The following is an 18,624-nucleotide window of genomic DNA, read 5'->3' as shown; positions in this document are numbered from 1 at the left end:
GCCAGCGACTGTAGTAAATCATTCAGCGGGTGATCCAAAATCGCCAACGGATGCTTTCCAATCTCGTCTTCCAACGGCTCTTATTCCTTTCCCTATAAATTCGACTCATCTTCAAACTTAAAACACACACCTTTTTCATCTCTACCTCAAAATTTCACAATTTCATACCATCTCAATACTCACTTTTCCTTCACTTCAAGTACAACTACTCACATCAACTCAATCTAGAAAAACACTCTATAAATTCCATTTCTAATGAATATGGCATCGTCGTCACAGCGATCACAACGAAGAAACACTAGAATTCAGGGTGTCAAGTATATCATGGATGAAGACGAATTAATTTGTAGGAATTATGTATTAAAAAATTTACATTAAATCAAACAATGGTTGTTATCAAGAAACGAAGACTTTATATGGAAAGAATTTAGCCAAATTTTGTGAAAAAAACTGGTAACATCCATGGTCGTGATGCTGACGGGTTGTCTCATCCTTTATTCATTTCATTTGTTGGGTGTTAAAGTACTTCGTATCCTTCTAAGTCGTTAGTCCAAAACCTGTCTGACTATAAACTTGAATCATAGTTGACCATTCTGGATAGATTTCGTATGCTAGATAATAATCATGAGTGAAGTCGTGACCGTTGATGGTGAAATTACAGTGCAACGCGATCCCATGCTTAACATCTTCAAACAATGGTGATTTATACAAAACCTTGACATCGTTATTTGAACCCGGGAGTCCAAAAAAAAACATGCCAAACCAACAATCATAAGTAGCTGAAGCTTCCAAAATTACAGTTGGTTTTGGATAATGACCTTATATTGGCCTGCCATTCAATCAGACACGCATGCCACGTTCAGTGCATGAAGTCAAGCCTATCTAGCATTCCAGGAAAACCCTTCGCGATGTTTTCTGCAGTGCTTCTTTGAACGTCTTCTTGAGTAGGTTTTCCTAAAAAGGTTGGACCAAAATGCTCGACTATTGTTTCGTAAAACAATTTGAGATACCTAAAGGAGGTTGTTATCCCAATACGGATGTAACCATCTGTGGAATCCGCTGGTACCCCGTGACATAGTATACAGAGGGCTGCAGTGACCTTTTGTTGGGGACTAATGCCTTATACATGTCGTGCATCATACTGATAATTAAATAAAGGTTATACCTGACAAAGCTCGACAATAATCCTTTGTGTCAAGTTGCGGCCCATACGAAATCGGCGCTGAAAATATTCATCGGAATAGACACAATCATGATTAAAATAATCATGCGTCATCTTATCGTGGTAAAAATGTCGATCTCTCCACGTCCATCTTCTAGTCATAATTTCATGTGGCTCTAATGATTTTGGTATCATCCCTGTTTGTAATTGCAACATAAAATTTCTCCTCCCTCTATCTTGAATGGGGTCTTCATCCATTTTCCGCAAAATCTCCATATACATTTCTTCTTCTTCATACAATATTTCATCCATCTCCGTATCTTCCTCGGAAGAACCAAAATCAGGATTTATGGTTGAAAATCGAAAGCAATTGAAATTAAGAAAAGATTGATCAGGTGAAAGATTATTATGAATTTATGTGATCAAACTCGAATTGTGTTTATAGGGGTAGAAACTAGCCGTTCCGGTGACCGTTTAAAAGTAGCCGTTCGCGGTCATAATTTACCCGCCAACGGTTTTAACACGTCCGCCAGCGGTTCTTCTACAATCGCCAGCGGCTCCACTTTGTCCGCGCATTAAATCCTCCCCCGCCCACTGCTTTCCCATAGTGTAAAATCACGTTTGCCCATTCACCTGGATCAACAAATATTTTGTTTCGTTGATTGCCATAGGAATTTCCCTTAGGAATGTAAAATAGATGCTTCCTCGAGGTTGTGTTAGATGTAATACAGATAAAGTATTTACTGATAAAACAAAAATACATATAAAGTACTATTTGATATTTTTATTTGGGCTAATGGTGCACGAAATATAACGAGGGATTCTACCGATATGACTTCATTTTGTGTAATGGGTTAAATCAAAGACTTTAGTCCAGTATTGGCCAGGTCATTAATTTTGAGAATTCAAGTTGTTTTTTGAGTCATAATGTTGATCCTAGCATTCATGTCTCTCTTTACGACACTTAATATTAAAAAGATTGCTTTGGACGAGAAATATTGGGGCATTTCTCTTTTCAAACCTAAGTCCAAAACAGATTCTCTTATTCATGTTACTCGTCATTTTGATAAGAGAGTAGCAAAAATGGTTTGGAAAAAATATCAAATCATGTCCTCATGGCTTCTCCAGCATACGACATGAACACTTTCTTTATTCCTGACAAAGTCACTCACCAAATGGATCAGATTAAAAGGTATTTCTGGTGGAGGAAAAACAGACCTGATAACTTATATTTGAAAAATTGGGATAATATTTGTACTCACAAATTTCAAGGGTGCCTTGGTTTTAAAAATCTTAAACATGTTAATGATGTTTTATTAGCGAAGTCTGGGTTATATGGAGATGTCCAGATTCTTCCCAAGGAAATAAACCGTGGCCTAAACCTCCTCTTCCCACTAGCCTTCCCTGGTCTTTGGGAATCCCAACCGGAAGACTCCGGATACGGATAATGGTTAACCGTTCTCAAATAATGAAAAACGGGTAATGGGCGACCGTTTTAGGCTAAAGAAACAGATTATCATTGACCGTTTTCAATAAACGGATAATGATCAACCGTTCCAAACAAGGGAAAACGGATTATGATTAACCGTTCCTTGACCTTTCTATAATAGTTTCACAGTAGCTAAATCATATATCATACAATAGCCGTTGCTTCCTTCTTCGCTGCTCTTCTCTTCGGCATCAGCTTCCCGCGACAAAAAATCGAGAATTTTCCTAAAAATCAAGGTTCAATAGTTCTGGAAAATTCAATCAATTTGGTCACCATGGAATTCCTGTCGTCGATTATATGTTCCGTTTGTGAGATCACTTGGTTAATTTCATGAAAGGAGAATAGGGTTTTCTTTATTTTAGATGATAATCATTAGGGTACTGCATGTTTTAATCTTTTAGATTGTAATTTGCTTGTAATAAAGAGAACTAAGGATACAGAATCATAATTCACTGGGTATTTTTCTTTTTAAGATGAATTTGGGGGAACTGTTATATTACTGTAGCAATTCTTAACTTTTTTATACTTTCAGTTGAGATATCAAAATTAGGTTTGTAAATACCTTCAACAGTTGCCACTGTGAATTTGTGCTAGCTTCTTTGACTTGTATAACTGGTGCAGATAGTGGCAATTGGCATCATATAGGTTCCAGTCATTACTTTATGTTATTATTATTGTTAAAATAATTTGTCTGTAAAGCTATTTTCTTCATGATTAATAGAGATCATGTATGCAAGTAATCAAGTTTCAGATTATTTTGTGTTTAATTTTCTTCTTAATTTCTGGTTAGGTCATACTCGCATTTAGATTGGGTCTTGTTTCTTGACCAGTCAAGATGAATAAACGGACAATAATCATCCGTTTTTCGAGAAAAATTGATGGCTACCCGGTTTTTATGATGAGAATGGATAATCATTAGCCGTCTCTTGATTTTAACGGGAATCACCATTGAAGCTAGGCTCTTCCCATACTGATGTGTAAAGGAATTTGGGAAGAGTTTGGACATCTCCATAAAACCCGGTCTAAAACTGTTTGGAATTTAATTCACTCTCAAAATGATATTTGTTTTAAGATTTTCAAATGTAACTATTTCAAAAATAGTTCTCCCCTTCATTATCCAGTGAGTAAAACTAGCTCTTGGGTTTGGAAAAGTATTTGTAGGGGTTTAGATTTTGTTTGTAACAATGTGTTTTGGGATCTAAGAGATGGTAATAGTATTTTTGCTTATGAAGACAAATGGATTCTTAATAGTGTTCAGCCTCTATGCTCTCCCTACCCAATTCCTAATCTCTTAGTCTCTAATTTGATTGTTAGAAATTCTAATAAGTGGAATCTTGATTTTGTTAATGTTTACTTTTCTCCTAGGAATGCTCAACTCATTCAGAGTATTAGAATTCCCCTTTCAGGTCATGACAGACTAATTTGGCCTTTCACTAAAAATGGTCAAGTCTCTGTCAAGTCTGCGCATAAAGTTTTGTCTGGTCAACTCGACTACATTCTAAATCCCCAGAATGTTGATCCTATTTATAAGTCTCTTTGGAAGCTCCTAATGCTTCCAAAAGTTCACATTTTTACTTGGAAATGTTGTGAGAACATATTTCCTGTGAAATCTATTGTCTGCATGTTTAACGACTCTCATGATATGAATTGCAATCAATGTGGAACTATGGTACCTGAAACTGCAGAGCATCTTATTTTGCACTGTCGTTTTGTTCAAGCAGTTTGGTCTTTAACTCCTTATTATAACCTAGTTTAGCAAGTTAGAGATTTTACTTAGACTTTAAAAGAATGGGTCGGGCAGTGGTTATCTTCTGACACATTGAGCGATAAAGACGTTGTTGTTTTCTCTATTGCTTGGAGCATATGGAAGGACAAATGCTCTTTCATTTATAAGGGAAAAAATATAAACTATTCCACTACTGCTAGATTAGCTCTTAAGTATGTGAATGAAACTAATGCTTATCTTTTGTCTGAATCTGTGGAAATTTTGTCTTCAATCATTCATAATGTCGAAAATGACTTGAATTCTATAGTATCTACTTTGCCAGAAGACTGCATTATTATCTATAGTGATGCATCTTTTGACATTAATACTAATCTCTTGGGAACGGGTTTGATCATGAATGAAGCAACATGCAACTATATTGGATGAAAAGTCTCTCCAGGAGTAGCGAGGAATGCTGAAGAGGCTGAATGTTTCGCCCTGCAAAGAAAGGAACTACATCAAAGTGTGTTTCATTAGTGATGCTCAATTAGTAGTAGAATGCTTTAATTCTAAAAAGAACCAGCTGTTTTGGTATCATAAAACTGTAGTAGATGATTGCAAGTTGATTTAAAACTATTTTTCATTTTTCAGAGTTGAATTTCTAAAAAGAAATTTCAACAATCTTGCTAACATTGCAGCTAAGCATTGTAGAAACTTTAGAGTGCATGGAGAATGGTTGGGCACAATCCCGATATTCCTGTCACAACACCTGTAAATCAATTTATTTTTTAGCAAAAAAAGAAAAAAAAAAGACTCCGTTTTGTGCTGTCATAAGTTTTTGAAGTATTACTTATCTAAAGAAGCTGAGTCTCGAGTAATTTGGGCAGTTTTGAAGTATGCAGTGGACCTAGAACTTATTCCTGTCATTATGGACAGTGATGCAAAGAATTTGGTTGACCAATTCTTGGCAGAACTCTTTGAAGGAAACCAGTGGATTAGTGTTATTTTTGTAGATATTTATTTTTTAACTCTAACCCTGTGGCGTCTAATTTTTCTTTTCAATTTAGAACTTGTAATCATGTTGATCATACCTTCGCTCGAAGGTTAACCGTACATCCATGTATCGGCTTTTGGCCTAGACCTCCCAAATACAGTACTGTGACATATTGACAGCCTTTCTTAAGGCTTTTGATTTTAAAAAGTAATAAAAAAGAAAAAATACTACCTTTGTTTCTGTAAAAATATAGTTATCATTTGTTTCATTTTGGCCTAGAAAATTGGCTAAAATGAAAAAAAATGATTGTAACATTTTTGTCGAAACAGGAGTAATACTTATTACCATCTCAAGGATAACTTAAACATAGACTCCAAATTTGAAAAGAATTTACGGTACACAAGTACAAGAGAAAGAGAAGAGAAGATGAAAGAAAAAAGCAAAAACGAAGCACTTAAACACTCCCAATCTAATAACAATTACTAATTTTTTGATCTGATCGAAAGTTTCCTAACTAGCTTCGTTAAGAACTTGATCAAATGATTGAGAACCATGCTTGTCATATTTGAAAGACATTTTGAGCTTCTGGATCTCTGTGGGTTCTTTAACATCCGTTGCTAGTCCAATATATTCGAGCAACTTCACAACATACCATTGTGGATCAAACTGCCACCACTCCAACCCAACTCGAGCCGAAAATTCAAAGGCATGGTGATTATTGTGCCACCCTTCTCCGACCAACATTCCAATAATGAAATTGTTCCGAGAGTCGTCTTTGGTGTTCCACGTCTTTGTTCCCCATTTATGACATACTGAATTTACTATGAATGTACTGTGATGTCCCCAAGCCATTCTCGTACACTATATACACCAAAAAAAAAAGCAGTTTACTCACTCAAATATACTGTCAAATGATATGTACACAATTTAGAGCACTATTGAGCTTAAAAGGGAAGAAAACAGAACATACCATGCCCCACAGAATGTAAGGAAGTCCCCCAATCATGTACAAAAAAAGCCCTAGTCCAATTAAATGATAGAAATATGTTCTTTGAATGAACCTATAAAAGGCATGTTTTTGTAAATCCATTACATTGTTCGGCTCTCCGCACTGCACGTAGATTTCATTCACACTGTTAGGCTGGCCGTTAGGTCAGGTAAAGTCAATCTTAGAAATTAAAAGCAAAAAAAATTGCTTCACAAAACTATATAAAAAATCCTTCTAATAATCATCTGAAAAACCGATACCAGTGTAGCACGATGACAAAGTTATTGAGTGATAATATTAGTGACATAAATTCGACATAGTTAGTACCAAATTCTTTACCAACAAAAAAAACCATTAGAAATTATGTTGCCATCTAGCCTCTAGCTTTTCAACTTACAAAAACCAAAATTTCCAGATGTATCCCGACATCCTATTAAACAGTTCAAAATGAGACAAATAGAGGAACATTTATAGGACCTTTTCCTTGACATATGTATGATCAAGTGTCCAACTTATGTGGCTGAACCAAAAACCTTCAATCGGGCTATGTGGATCTCGATGATTATCAGTGTATTGGTGGTGATGTCTATGAACGCTAGCCCAAAAAATCGGATCTCCCTGCGGAAAAACAATCAAAGCAAAGATGATAATCGATTAAAAAGCATAATGATTCAAATAGAGACATATATCAACTTAAACCGGTGGAACCAATGACCGAACTCCAAACTCGTCGGTGCCAAATTTTTATCTATCCAAAGAAAAATAGTAGGGGGAGTGGAACCAAGAGAGCATGATTTCTGTTTCCGGACATCTTAGTACGTACCTGTCCACCTTGAACCCCACAATATGCAAGAAAGTACTCGAGAAATAGAGGGACCTTAAAACTCTTATGGCTAAGGTATCTATGGTAGCCAAGACTAAGCCCAAGATGGAAAGTCATCCAGTATAACACCACCGCAACCCAAAATGCATCCCAAGTAAAGTAAAAAGGAGCAAACAACACCCCTACGTGTTCTACGGTTCTACCACCTTCAAGGCTAAACTCATTTTGTCCCTGAAGAGCCATTTTCTTTCCCAAAATGCCAACTCTTTATGCTTATTCAGTTCACCTGCTTTTGCAACTGCCATTTTTAGTTAAATTCTGAAGACTAGCTACTCTTACGATTTGACATTGCCGTGACTTTAGCATGATTTATAATTCTAATGATGAATATAGTATTCCTCAGTCAAAGTCTTCTTGATTATATTTTTTTAACATGTGGATATAATTATTGAGTGGTAAGCCCGCGGTTTCCTCATGATTTTAACTTGATCGATGAATTACTTGAGCATTAGCTGTTTAAATGGTTTCTTCTCCATTTTATAATCTTAAAAAATTTGTCTAGTTTCTTGATCAGGTACATATAGACGTCATAGCCCTAATAATTGTGCATATAAAATAACTAACGATAAATTGATGTATCGATAGATTTGAACTCCATTTTAACGTGGAACAAGATAAAAGAAAGCAATACTAGATTGCTATAAGCAAGAAGAGAAGAGAATTCAAGCAAGAAAAGAAAGATAAGTTTTGTGTTTAATAATTTGATTGAGTAATAGATAGCTCTTACAAGACTTAATCTAGCCTTTATATAGGCTCGAAGAATAACTAAACTAGGAAACAGAAAACTAAAAGGAAATCTAAAAGAATCCTAAAAATAAGAAAGACTGAAACTAGGAAACCATGGAAGCCAAACCTCTAAGCGGAATCTTCTGGCATTGTAGTATGCCCTGCATCAGTCCCCCCTTCTAGAGTAAAGCTCGTCCTCGAGTTGTCCAAACAAACCAGAAGTTCATTGTCACCATGAAACGTAAAAATCTCTTGAACATTAAATGTGTTGGAGATATTCCAATCATTTGGTAGATCAATAACATAAGCATTATCATTGATCTTCTTTAAAACCTTGAAAGGACCATATTTCTTCATCTTGGTTTTGTTATAAGTACCCACTGAAAATCTCTCTTTTCTTAGATGTATCATCACGAGCTCCCCTTCCTTGAAGGTTTTAAACCTCTTGTGTTTATCAGCATCCTCTTTATATTTAGAATTGGACTTCTCCAGTTTAGATTTTACTTCATTATGTAATTCAGTTGCTTTGTCTACAAAAGAGTCGGCTGCAGTGTTTGTACTCTGTGTGGTGGGTAAGGCTACCAAATCAAGAGTATGATTAGGTACTTTAGAGTACACAATATCAAATGGAGTTTTCCCAGTAGAACGATTCACATAAGTGTTGAAAGCGAATTCCATATGTGGCAATAACACATCCCACTGCTTATTATTATCCAGGCACTTAGCTCTAATCAAATTCCCAAGTGATCTATTAACAACCTCAGTCTGTCCATCAGTTTGCGGATGTGAAGTTGTGCTGAATTGTAAAACTGTGCCTAAGCGCATCCATAAACTTTTCCAGAAATAACTCAAAAATTTTGTATCTCTGTCAGAAGTGATAGACTTTGGAACCCCATGCAATCTTACTACTTCTTTAAAGAACAAAGAAGCAACATTAGAAGCGTCAGTTGATTTCTTACAAGCTACGAAGTGAGCCATTTTAGAGTAACGATCAACTACGACCATAACATAATCATTACCTCTAGCAGTACGAGGTAAACCAAGTATAAAATCCATACTTATATCAACCCAAGGTGCATCAGGAACTGGTAAAGGAGTATACAACCCGGTATTTTGAATTGTACCCTTTGCTCTCTGACAGACCATGCATTTTTGTACGAACTTTTGTACATCACGTTTCAAAGATGGCCAGAAATATCTTCCTTCAATCAGGGCAATGGTTTTATCTCTCCCAAAATGACCACCAAGACCACTGCCATGTAATTCTCGCATAAGATGTAAACGTAAAGACCCTTGAGGAATACATAATCGATTCCCTTTAAAAAGAAAACCTTCTTGTATAAGAAAATCATCAACCCCATGAGTTTGAGAACTGCATTGATCCCATAGTTTGCCAAAATCTTCATCTTCTGGATAAATGTTTTTGATATAGTCAAATGCATAACTCTCATTACGAATTGTTGTTAATAGATGACTTCTTCTACTTAAGGCATCAACAACTTGATTCAATTTTCCACTTTTATGTCTCACGGAGAAAGTGTATTTGTTGATTGTGGAAATCCATCGATCATGCATTCTGTTAACTTTAGCATAAGTATTCAAAAACTTCAAAGCATGGTTGTCAGTATTGACAACAAATTCCCTATGTATAAGATAAGTATGCCACTGCTTAAGAGATTGAACAAGAGCTAATAACTCTAATTCATATGTAGACCATTTCTTTTGTGCATCTGAATTCTTCTCACTGTAATATGCAATTGGATGACCCTCCTGTGATAATACTGCAACAATACCAACAACAGATGCATCACAATCTATTTCAAAAGGCTTGTTGAAATTCGGAAGTGCAAGAATTGGTGTCGTACAAAGATTTTCTTTAAGAAGAATAAAGCTTTTATCCATTGCTTCCGTCCACTCAAACTTCTCCTTCTTGAGACAGTCAGTCAAAGGTGCAGAAATAGAGCTAAAGTTCTTCACAAATCTTCGATAGAAAGAAGCCAAACCATGAAAACTACGAACATCACGAATAGAAGTAGGAACTGGCCAATCTTCAATTGCTTGAACTTTAGAAGGATCGACATGAATACCATCAGTAGAAATCACATATCCCAAAAATGTTACTGAAGAAGCCATGAAGGTACACTTCTTCAAATTAACATATAAAGAGTTGTCAGCAAGAACTTGAAACACTTGTGAAAGATGTTGGAGGTGTTCTGGCTCACTGCGACTAAAAATTAGTATGTCATCAAAATAGACAATAACAAATTTACTAAGAAAGGGTTGGAGAACCTAATTCATTAGTCTCTTAAAAGTACTAGGTGCATTAGATAACCCAAATGGCATGACCAGCCATTCATATAAACCTTCACGTGTCTTGAATGTTGTTTTCCACTCATCTCCACCTCGAATGTGTATTTGGTGGTAACCACTGCGTAAATCCAACTTAGTAAAAATAATAGAGCCCGACAGTAAATCAATCATATCATCAATACGCGGGATCGGAAATCTATAAGGAATGGTGATGCGATTTAATGCTCTGCAATCGATACACATCCTCCATCCATTGTGTTTTTTACTAACCAAGAAGGCAGGACTGGCACAAGGACTGTTTCTAGGTCGTATCAAACCCTTTGTAAGCAAATCATTTACCTGTCCCTTTAATATCTCATGCTCAGCAGGACTCAAGCGATAGTGTGCTTGGTTTGGTAAAGAGGCTCCAGGAATAAAATCGATACAGTGTTGAATATTCCGTAAATGAGGTAATGCAGTTGGTAGTTCGTCTGGAAATAAAACATTATATTGAAATAATAAGGGCTTCACCTTTGCAGGCAACTCAATCATAGGCTTAGAATCTTCATGGGAATGTGATGTATTTTCAAATGTTGTTGTAGATAGTGGTAAAAACTGGGTTCTTTTCGAACTTGTGAAGGTAACTCTTTTTTTTAGATTTAAACAAATAAATAAATGAAGGAAATTAATAGCAATGTCAAGATTTAGAAGGATTAAGGCTCAGGATTCACTACCACTCCAAGTTGATTGGTTATAAATAATATTTCATAAATTATTATTAAGCTCTTTTTCTTATTAAATCACTTTTTAATTTAAAAGGTGTCCAAATATTAAGTTGTAATCCTTAAGCATGATTTATCAAAGAATTATTCTAAGCATAAAACATCAAACTGATTCACAACTAATTAAGAAAACCATTTTATCCTCTTTTTTATATTTATCCAAGTGAATTAAATAAAGTAAATAATTAAAGAAATTATAAATAAAAATATTACCAATCAAACATGAGTGAATAGATCCTCCATTGCCTCAATCACCAAGAATTTAGCCGCTCATCATGTTGGAAAAACTCTCAAAATATTTCATTGATGCTCAAAAGTGTTTTACAATGAGAGAAAGACAAGAAAATGATGTAAAACAGGATTCTGCGACCCAAAGAAGCGTCCAGAATCAACGACAGAGCTAAAGTGCTGTTGTCGCTGAAGAAATACGACCCACAGGTGACAGTCGATGTTACTGTTGATAAACGACTGTGCTTTAGAGTCTGTTCTTCACGTTCTTCCTCCTCGCAGCAGCAGCACAGCAGAACCAGACTCTCTGTAACTTGGATTTTCTTGCTCTGTAGTGCTCTAAACCTCTCCCAATTCTTCCTAAGCTTGACTATCCCTCTCTGCTCGACACTAGGGACCTATTTATACACAACAGGTCACTCAAATCCTTGTAATAACTCCAAGAATATCCGGCCATAAAAGAATATTTTCCGATATTTTTTTACTTTATTTCTCTGATTCGTTACGTATGTTTCCTGGTTTATCTCTTTCACGCATCATCTATGAGTTGTAGGAGAAGTTTCCAGCCAATAGAGTTAACCCATGCACGTCTCTTCCATCCAACAATTCCAAAAATAGGATATCTTCCCTATTTGAGAATATCTTCCCTGTTTTGATTCCCACCGATTATCTAACCAAATTGGACCGAATCCAACACCCATACCAGCTATGTCTAGGCCCTAGGAACAAACCCATTTAATTTGGGCCATTTAATCTCACTGGAACACCTTCGAATCCTCAACCCTAGTCACGGCAGTTCAAGACAGTTTTTTTCCGCCAAAACTGTTCTTGATGTTTTCATCACCTGGTGATTATCCAGCCAAATACGATCGAATTCGATGCCCAAAATGTGTTTATTAAGCTATATCACATCTTCCTACCAAGTTTGAGCCATTGAATCGCACCACAACACCTTCATTTTGTCGATTGAAGTTCTGCCAGTTGATGAACCAATTTTTCCCGCCAATTTTGAGAATTTGAATTGTTGAAGAAGGTGCCCCTTATCCTGGACTGGGGTGCGAATAGCAGATGCCTTGGGGGTGACCTGGGGGTTCCCCTTAGTAATTAGGTTTCCCCTTATCCAAAAGCGAGAGTCCGAATAACACTTGTCCTTCGGGTACCAAAATCAACTTTTCGAGCCAAATTTTCCAAAAATGTTTATTTCCTAAAAATACATAAAAACACAATATTAGTACAAAAATAGAGTTCCAACAATACTGACATTGATGACAAATTAGACACAAAAATGTGTCTATCAAATACCCCCAAACTTATTATTTGCTAGTCCTCGAGCAAATTTATTCTTGAAAAGTGACCGAGTTAATCTCGGGTGGGTTTATCAGAGGTGTACCCACAAAAACCAATACTCCAGACCCTAGCTATCTACGCAGAACTTTGGAAAGCACTAAAGAACCTCCTTGGTTGGCATACAATTATTGACTCTAAGAGGAAGAACCCTGATGCGAAATTCCAATTGCTGTACACGAGTTTGCACTCAAGCATACTAAAATTCATATAAGTGACAGAGCTCTACTAAGATAGTTTCACGATGGACATCATACTCGGAGTCAGACTAATCACATGAAAAGATTAAGAAGATGGAAAAAGAAAAAAGTAGATGGTTGAAAAGTGAACGGTGTTTCCCATATCTGTCTGAAGGCCTCTGCCAAGGTGAACCTAACCTAAATGACTGAGATACCGGTCTGACTAATATTAACACACTGGCATATACAAGGGAACCAGTGGTCAATAACTTAAATCTAGATCAACAAACTGGCAAAACAAGGGAACCAGCAGTTGACTACACATAGCAAAACCATTTTTTTTTTTTTTTTTAACTTAACGGCATGAATAGATCTTTTGGATCCAAGCGCATGCTTCTTGTCAGCAGATTACACGATAGCTCCCACGGGTCCTGCATTCCACGCTTGCTTAGGCGACGGAAACAGGGAGAACACACGCATATTGCTATCCAAGTGTTAATACTTATTCCGATTGGTCTAACTGGTCCGGTCAAATTTTTTTTTTTTTTTTTTTTTTTTGAAAAGGTAACTCAGTCACTCTATTTCACCCTAGCAAAGTAACAACTTGAATCGTGTGCCCCACCAAATCACTTGAACAAAAGAAAACTAAAAATAGAAAGTGAAAAGGACTCGACAAGATATGGCGAAACTATCATGTTATTTCTAACACCTGAGCTCTGTGCTTTTATGAATAGACTCTATAGATGTTTCCATCTAGTCAGATTGGTTCCTCAACTCCTAAAACAAAATGTTTCCATCCACTTAGATTGGTTAGTGCTATCCTTAATAGGCGTAAATTTCTAGGCTCTGGAGTTTATTTATTAGCAACTAAAAAGTTTCTCCCTACCCCCAAACTTAAATCTAACATTGTCCTCAATGTTCTAAAGATGAAAAAAAGCATGAACAAGGAGAAACTGTTACCACTTGAAGCAAAAGAGATAAGGAAGGACATTACCGTGTCAAGAATATGGGTTACCTCCCAAGAATGCTAAGTTTAAGTCATTAGCTAGACATCAAGTACCTCTAAAAGAATTGTCACCTTCCAAAGTCGTATACCAACAGTCGAAACAATTGTGGGTCCATAAGACCAAACAGAGCTAGCACAAGTATGAGACAACTGCACTGGATTAGAAAAATGAACAGAAGGAGTACGTCCTCATCTAAGGTTTCTGTTAAGACAACTGGGTTTGCATGATTGAGCTTCATACTTGTCTTGATAACTAGAATCATCCGCAAAATGGGTCTCTAAACCTGGGTTACCTCCTGGACAGTATCAGGAGGATTGGGTTGCGGAATCTGAACAGGCTCTAGTAGTATCTCAGACGTACAAGGTTCGAGTCCCAAGTTAGGATTTTCGATTAGGGGTACTTGACGATCACCAGACTCATCTTTACCCCCAAACTTAGGGTGAACAAACTCCTCAAATGGACCAAATCTATGGGATTGATTCTAGGGTCCATAAAGTCGGCACAATAACTAGATTCTTTTGGGGATTGAACAATATCCTCGTATAATGGATTATTAAAGAAAATCTCTAGCATAGGCTCATCAGCTAGGTGTTTGTCAAGGCTACCTCCTCCGAAGCACTGGGGTTCATCAAACAATGGATTATCAAGCATATTGCAGGCTAACGGATCAGGAACTAAAGTGCTAATCATGTTCACTACTTCTAAATCATCTATCTCAGAAGACTTAATGACATTGAAAATATTTAGCTCAGTAGTCATATTACCAAAAGATATGTTCATAAGTCCGGTTCTACAATTGATGACAGCATTAGATGTGGCTAAGAATGGGCGACCTAAAATCACCGGGATGTGAGCACTTGGGTCCTGAACTGGTGGGTGTCTAGAACAACAAAATCCACTGGATAGATAAACTTATCAACCTCAATCAGAACATCCTCTATGACACCACGAGGTACTTTGACAGACCTATCAGCTAATTGTAGTGTCATATTGGTCGGTTTCAGCTTACCAAGACCTAGCTGGTTGTATACATGATACGGGAGTAAGTTAACACTAGCTCCTAAGTCCAGTAATGCCTTATCGACCATGTGGTTACCAATTGCACAAGATATGGTAGGGCATCCAGGATCTTTATACTTAGGGAGTGTTTGGTTCAGAAGAATTGAACTTACTTGACCAGCTAAAAAGGCTTTCTTATGAACATTAAGCTTACGTTTCCGTGTACAAAGATCTTTAAGGAACTTGGAATAAGCCGGTAGTTGCCTAATTGCTTCTAGTAATGGAAGGTTTATGGTAACTTTCTTAAAAACCTCCATTATGTCATTAAAGTTTGATTCATTTTTCGTTGGTGCTAATAGCCGGGGAAATGGGGCTCTGGGAACGAAGTGAGGCTCAACAGGACCCTCATTGTCTCTTTAGAGACTCTATCAGTCTCTTCATTCTCTGGCTCAGACGGGTGAACTACAACATGTTCATTATTAGGCAGTCAACCTTGTTGTCAACTTTCTTTCCACTCCTAAGGGTTGTGACAGCGTTCACATAATTGTACGATTTCTCTCCTTTTGGGTTGGGATCAGTACGACTAGGAAACCTTCCATCTTCTCTCTCACTTATGAACTTAGCTATTTGTCCTACTTGAAGTTCTAATTTGGCAAGACTCTGGGAATTATTCTTCAATTCTTGCCTAGTTTCTTGTTGAAAACTCATGTGGTTCTTTGTTAGCATTTCATGGTTATTTGCTAACATAGTGAGAGTATCCTCTAAGGTAGAGATCTTTTTCTCGGAAGTGTTCTGAAACTGGTTTGACCTGAAGAGTTCTTAAAACCAAAACCTGGGGGAGGCTGAGAATTGCTAGACTGGCCTTGACTCTGGCCCTTAGACCAAGAGAAATTAGGATGGTTTCTCCAACCAGGGTTGTAGTTTCTGAGTATGGGTCAAACTTCTGACGGTTCTCAAACCTAGCATTGTTATAGACAGCATGGGCTTGCTCTTCACTAACCTGACCTTCCCAAAATGAATTATCGGGCTCTATTCCACAACTAGAGATTGAGAGGCTCTATTAGGTTCAACAAGGGACCTATTTTTAGACTGACCCATTTCCAAAGCTTCTAACCTTCTAGACAAAGCAGCAAACTTAGCATCAGAAGCAGAACTCGTATCTACCATTGGTGCTACTTCTATTGACCAAGAGTCTTTTAGGGGGTTCAACACAAGATTCCCACTGTTGGGATTTTTCAGCGATAACTTCTAAGAAGGTAAAGCATCATCATCACTTTTACTAGTGAACTCACCAGCGCACATAGACTCAACCATGGCTTTGGTCGAATAGTCTAAACCATCATAAATAATTTGTACGAGTTTCATCTTATCAAATCCATGGTGAGGACACTGAGATAGGAGATCATTGAATCTCTCTAAAAATCTATAAAGAGACTCTCCCTCTTGTTGCACACTAGCACTAATTTTGCCTAACAGTGCAGTTTTGCTTAGGGTAAATTTCATATAGAAAGCAGCAATAAGTTCCTGCCATGTTTCAATGGATTCAGATGGTAGGTTGTTCAGCCAGGTCTTGGCTTTATCTCTCAAGGAAAAGGGAAACATCTTAAGTTTCAAGACTTCATCAGTAAGGTCTTTTATTCTAATTGTCCCACAATTTCCTCAAAGTCCCTAATATGGAAATAAGGGTTCTCATCATCTTTTCCTAAGAATATAGGGATCATCTGGAGAATACTAGGTTTTATCTCGAAATTAGCCGTAGTGGCTGGCAATTTAATGCATGAAGCTCGGTTGGTCCTAGTTGGGAACATGTAATCTTTCAAAGTTGCCATCTGGCACAATTGGAGTACTAGGGGTACTCCTCTCACTCAGAGATAATTCTTAAAACTGAAGTTCCAAAAACAGGGCTCTCAAAAGAACAATCTTCGAGCTCCCTGCTTAATCAGAAGAACTACTAGGTTTTTCGCTAATCAATCGACCTAGAGTATCTCTTTTCCAAGCCCTATTAACAAAATCGGGCATACAAAAAAAATCAAAAGAAATAAAAATCCTAACAGGAAGGTTCTAGCAATCACACAGCAGGTGACTCGACTTTACCACAGCAAACCTAGAGATTTCTAGCAAACAACAAGCATGATGGCTCACTTAGATTGTTTCTAGACCAGCTTCTATATCTCGAAAGGGAATTCGTTACAATTTAAGCAAACCCCTCTGGAATCAATCCGAGTCAAAGTAAGTTGAATCGAGGCGAGGGAAGCTTAGTGGAGCTTTGATACCCAAGGCCTCACCGCAGTACAAGGCGGCGCAGTCACGCATTCAACTCACAGAAACCGTCATGAACTTCGAAGTATGCTAAAAGAATAACCAATATCCTTCGAAAATTTTCCTAACAAGCTCGATACCCTATAGGTCTCTTTCTAATCAGATTTTAAAGCTTGGGTTCGCGTTAGGTTTTGTTCTCCTAAAGCGGGCAAGAAGGGAGCGGTGATGAAATCCGAACCCTTATCTTGTTTAGGCCAGGCCTTGCCCTTTACTAGGAAAATAAAGACAGTCCAAATTCGTCCTCAATCAATGATCACCTTAAGGAAACAGTAACTCGCTTGCAGGGGATTCGCGAGTGTTTCGATTGGACTTACCTCCCGTACCAGACGGGGGATGAACCGTTGTCGTCGACTCGGGCCACGACTCCTATGCCGTGTGCGAACCCGAGGGGCCGAGGTGATATTGTAATCACCGTCCTTCCCTGCACACAGTTTGTATTTAACTACCCTTCCGTAGGGTTTAAAAAATAATAATAAAAAGTCCAAGAGTCCAGTCCAAAGTCCAAATAAAGTAAAGTGCAAAAGAAAAAGAAAAATAACCTAAAAAAAAATAAAAAAATCTCTCTCTTTTTTTTTCTCTCTTTTCTATATATAAAACAAAAACAAAAAAAAAAAAAAAAACAAAAAAAATTCCTCTTTCGCTCCTTTCGCTTTAAGCTTTTCCTTCCAAGGTCCTTAGTACTCCACTTCGAACCTGCAAATCAAAGACAAAAAGAAACGTAAAAAGGAAAAAAAAAATAATAAACCTAAAAAAATTCTACCTAAGCACAGGTCCGCGTCGGCGGCGCCAAAAATTTGATGTATTTTCAAATATTGTTGTGGATAGTGGTAAAAGGGGTTCTTTTCGAACTTGTGAAGGTAACTCTTTTTTTTAAGATTTAAACAAATAAATAAATGAAGGAAATTAATAGTAATGTCAAGATTTTAGAAGGATTAAGGCTCAGGATTCACTACCACTTCAAGTTGATTGGTTATAAATAATATTTTAGAAATTATTATTAAGCTCTTTTTCTTATTAAATCACTTTTTAATTTAAAAGGTGTCCAAATATTAAGTTGTAATCCTTAAGCATGATTTATCAAAGAATTATTCTAAGCATAAAACATCAAACTGATTCACAACTAATTAAGAAAACCATTTTATCCTCTTTTTTATATTTATCCAAGTGAATTAAATAAAGTAAATAATTAAAGAAATTATAAATAAAAATATTACCAATCAAACATGAGTGAATAGATCCTCCATTGCCTCAATCACCAAGAATTTAGCCGCTCATCATGTTGGAAAAACTCTCAAAATATTTCATTGATGCTCAAAAGTGTTTTACAATGAGAGAAAGACAAGAAAATGATGTAAAACAGGATTCTGCGACCCACAGAAAGCGTCCAGAATCAACGACAGAGCTAAAGTGCTGTTGTCGCTGAAGAAATACGACCCACAGGTGACAGTCGATGTTACTGTTGATAAACGACTGTGCTTTAGAGTCTGTTCTTCACGTTCTTCCTCCTCGCAGCAGCAGCAGCAGCAGAAC

The 18,624-nt window shown here is 37.0% G+C and overlaps 1 pseudogene; it reads right to left on the bottom strand.

The window, feature by feature from the left end:
• Window positions 1-5,860: 5,860 nt before the first annotated feature.
• On the bottom strand, window positions 5,861-7,466 carry LOC113324610 (annotated as a pseudogene).
• Window positions 7,467-18,624: the final 11,158 nt, after the last annotated feature.

The sequence above is a fragment of the Papaver somniferum genome, chromosome 11 (assembly GCF_003573695.1).
Source record: "Papaver somniferum cultivar HN1 chromosome 11, ASM357369v1, whole genome shotgun sequence".
NCBI classification, from domain to species: Eukaryota; Viridiplantae; Streptophyta; class Magnoliopsida; order Ranunculales; family Papaveraceae; genus Papaver; species Papaver somniferum.
The sequence above is the reverse complement of the archived record's forward strand: the minus strand, read 5'-3'. Positions and strand labels throughout refer to the sequence as shown.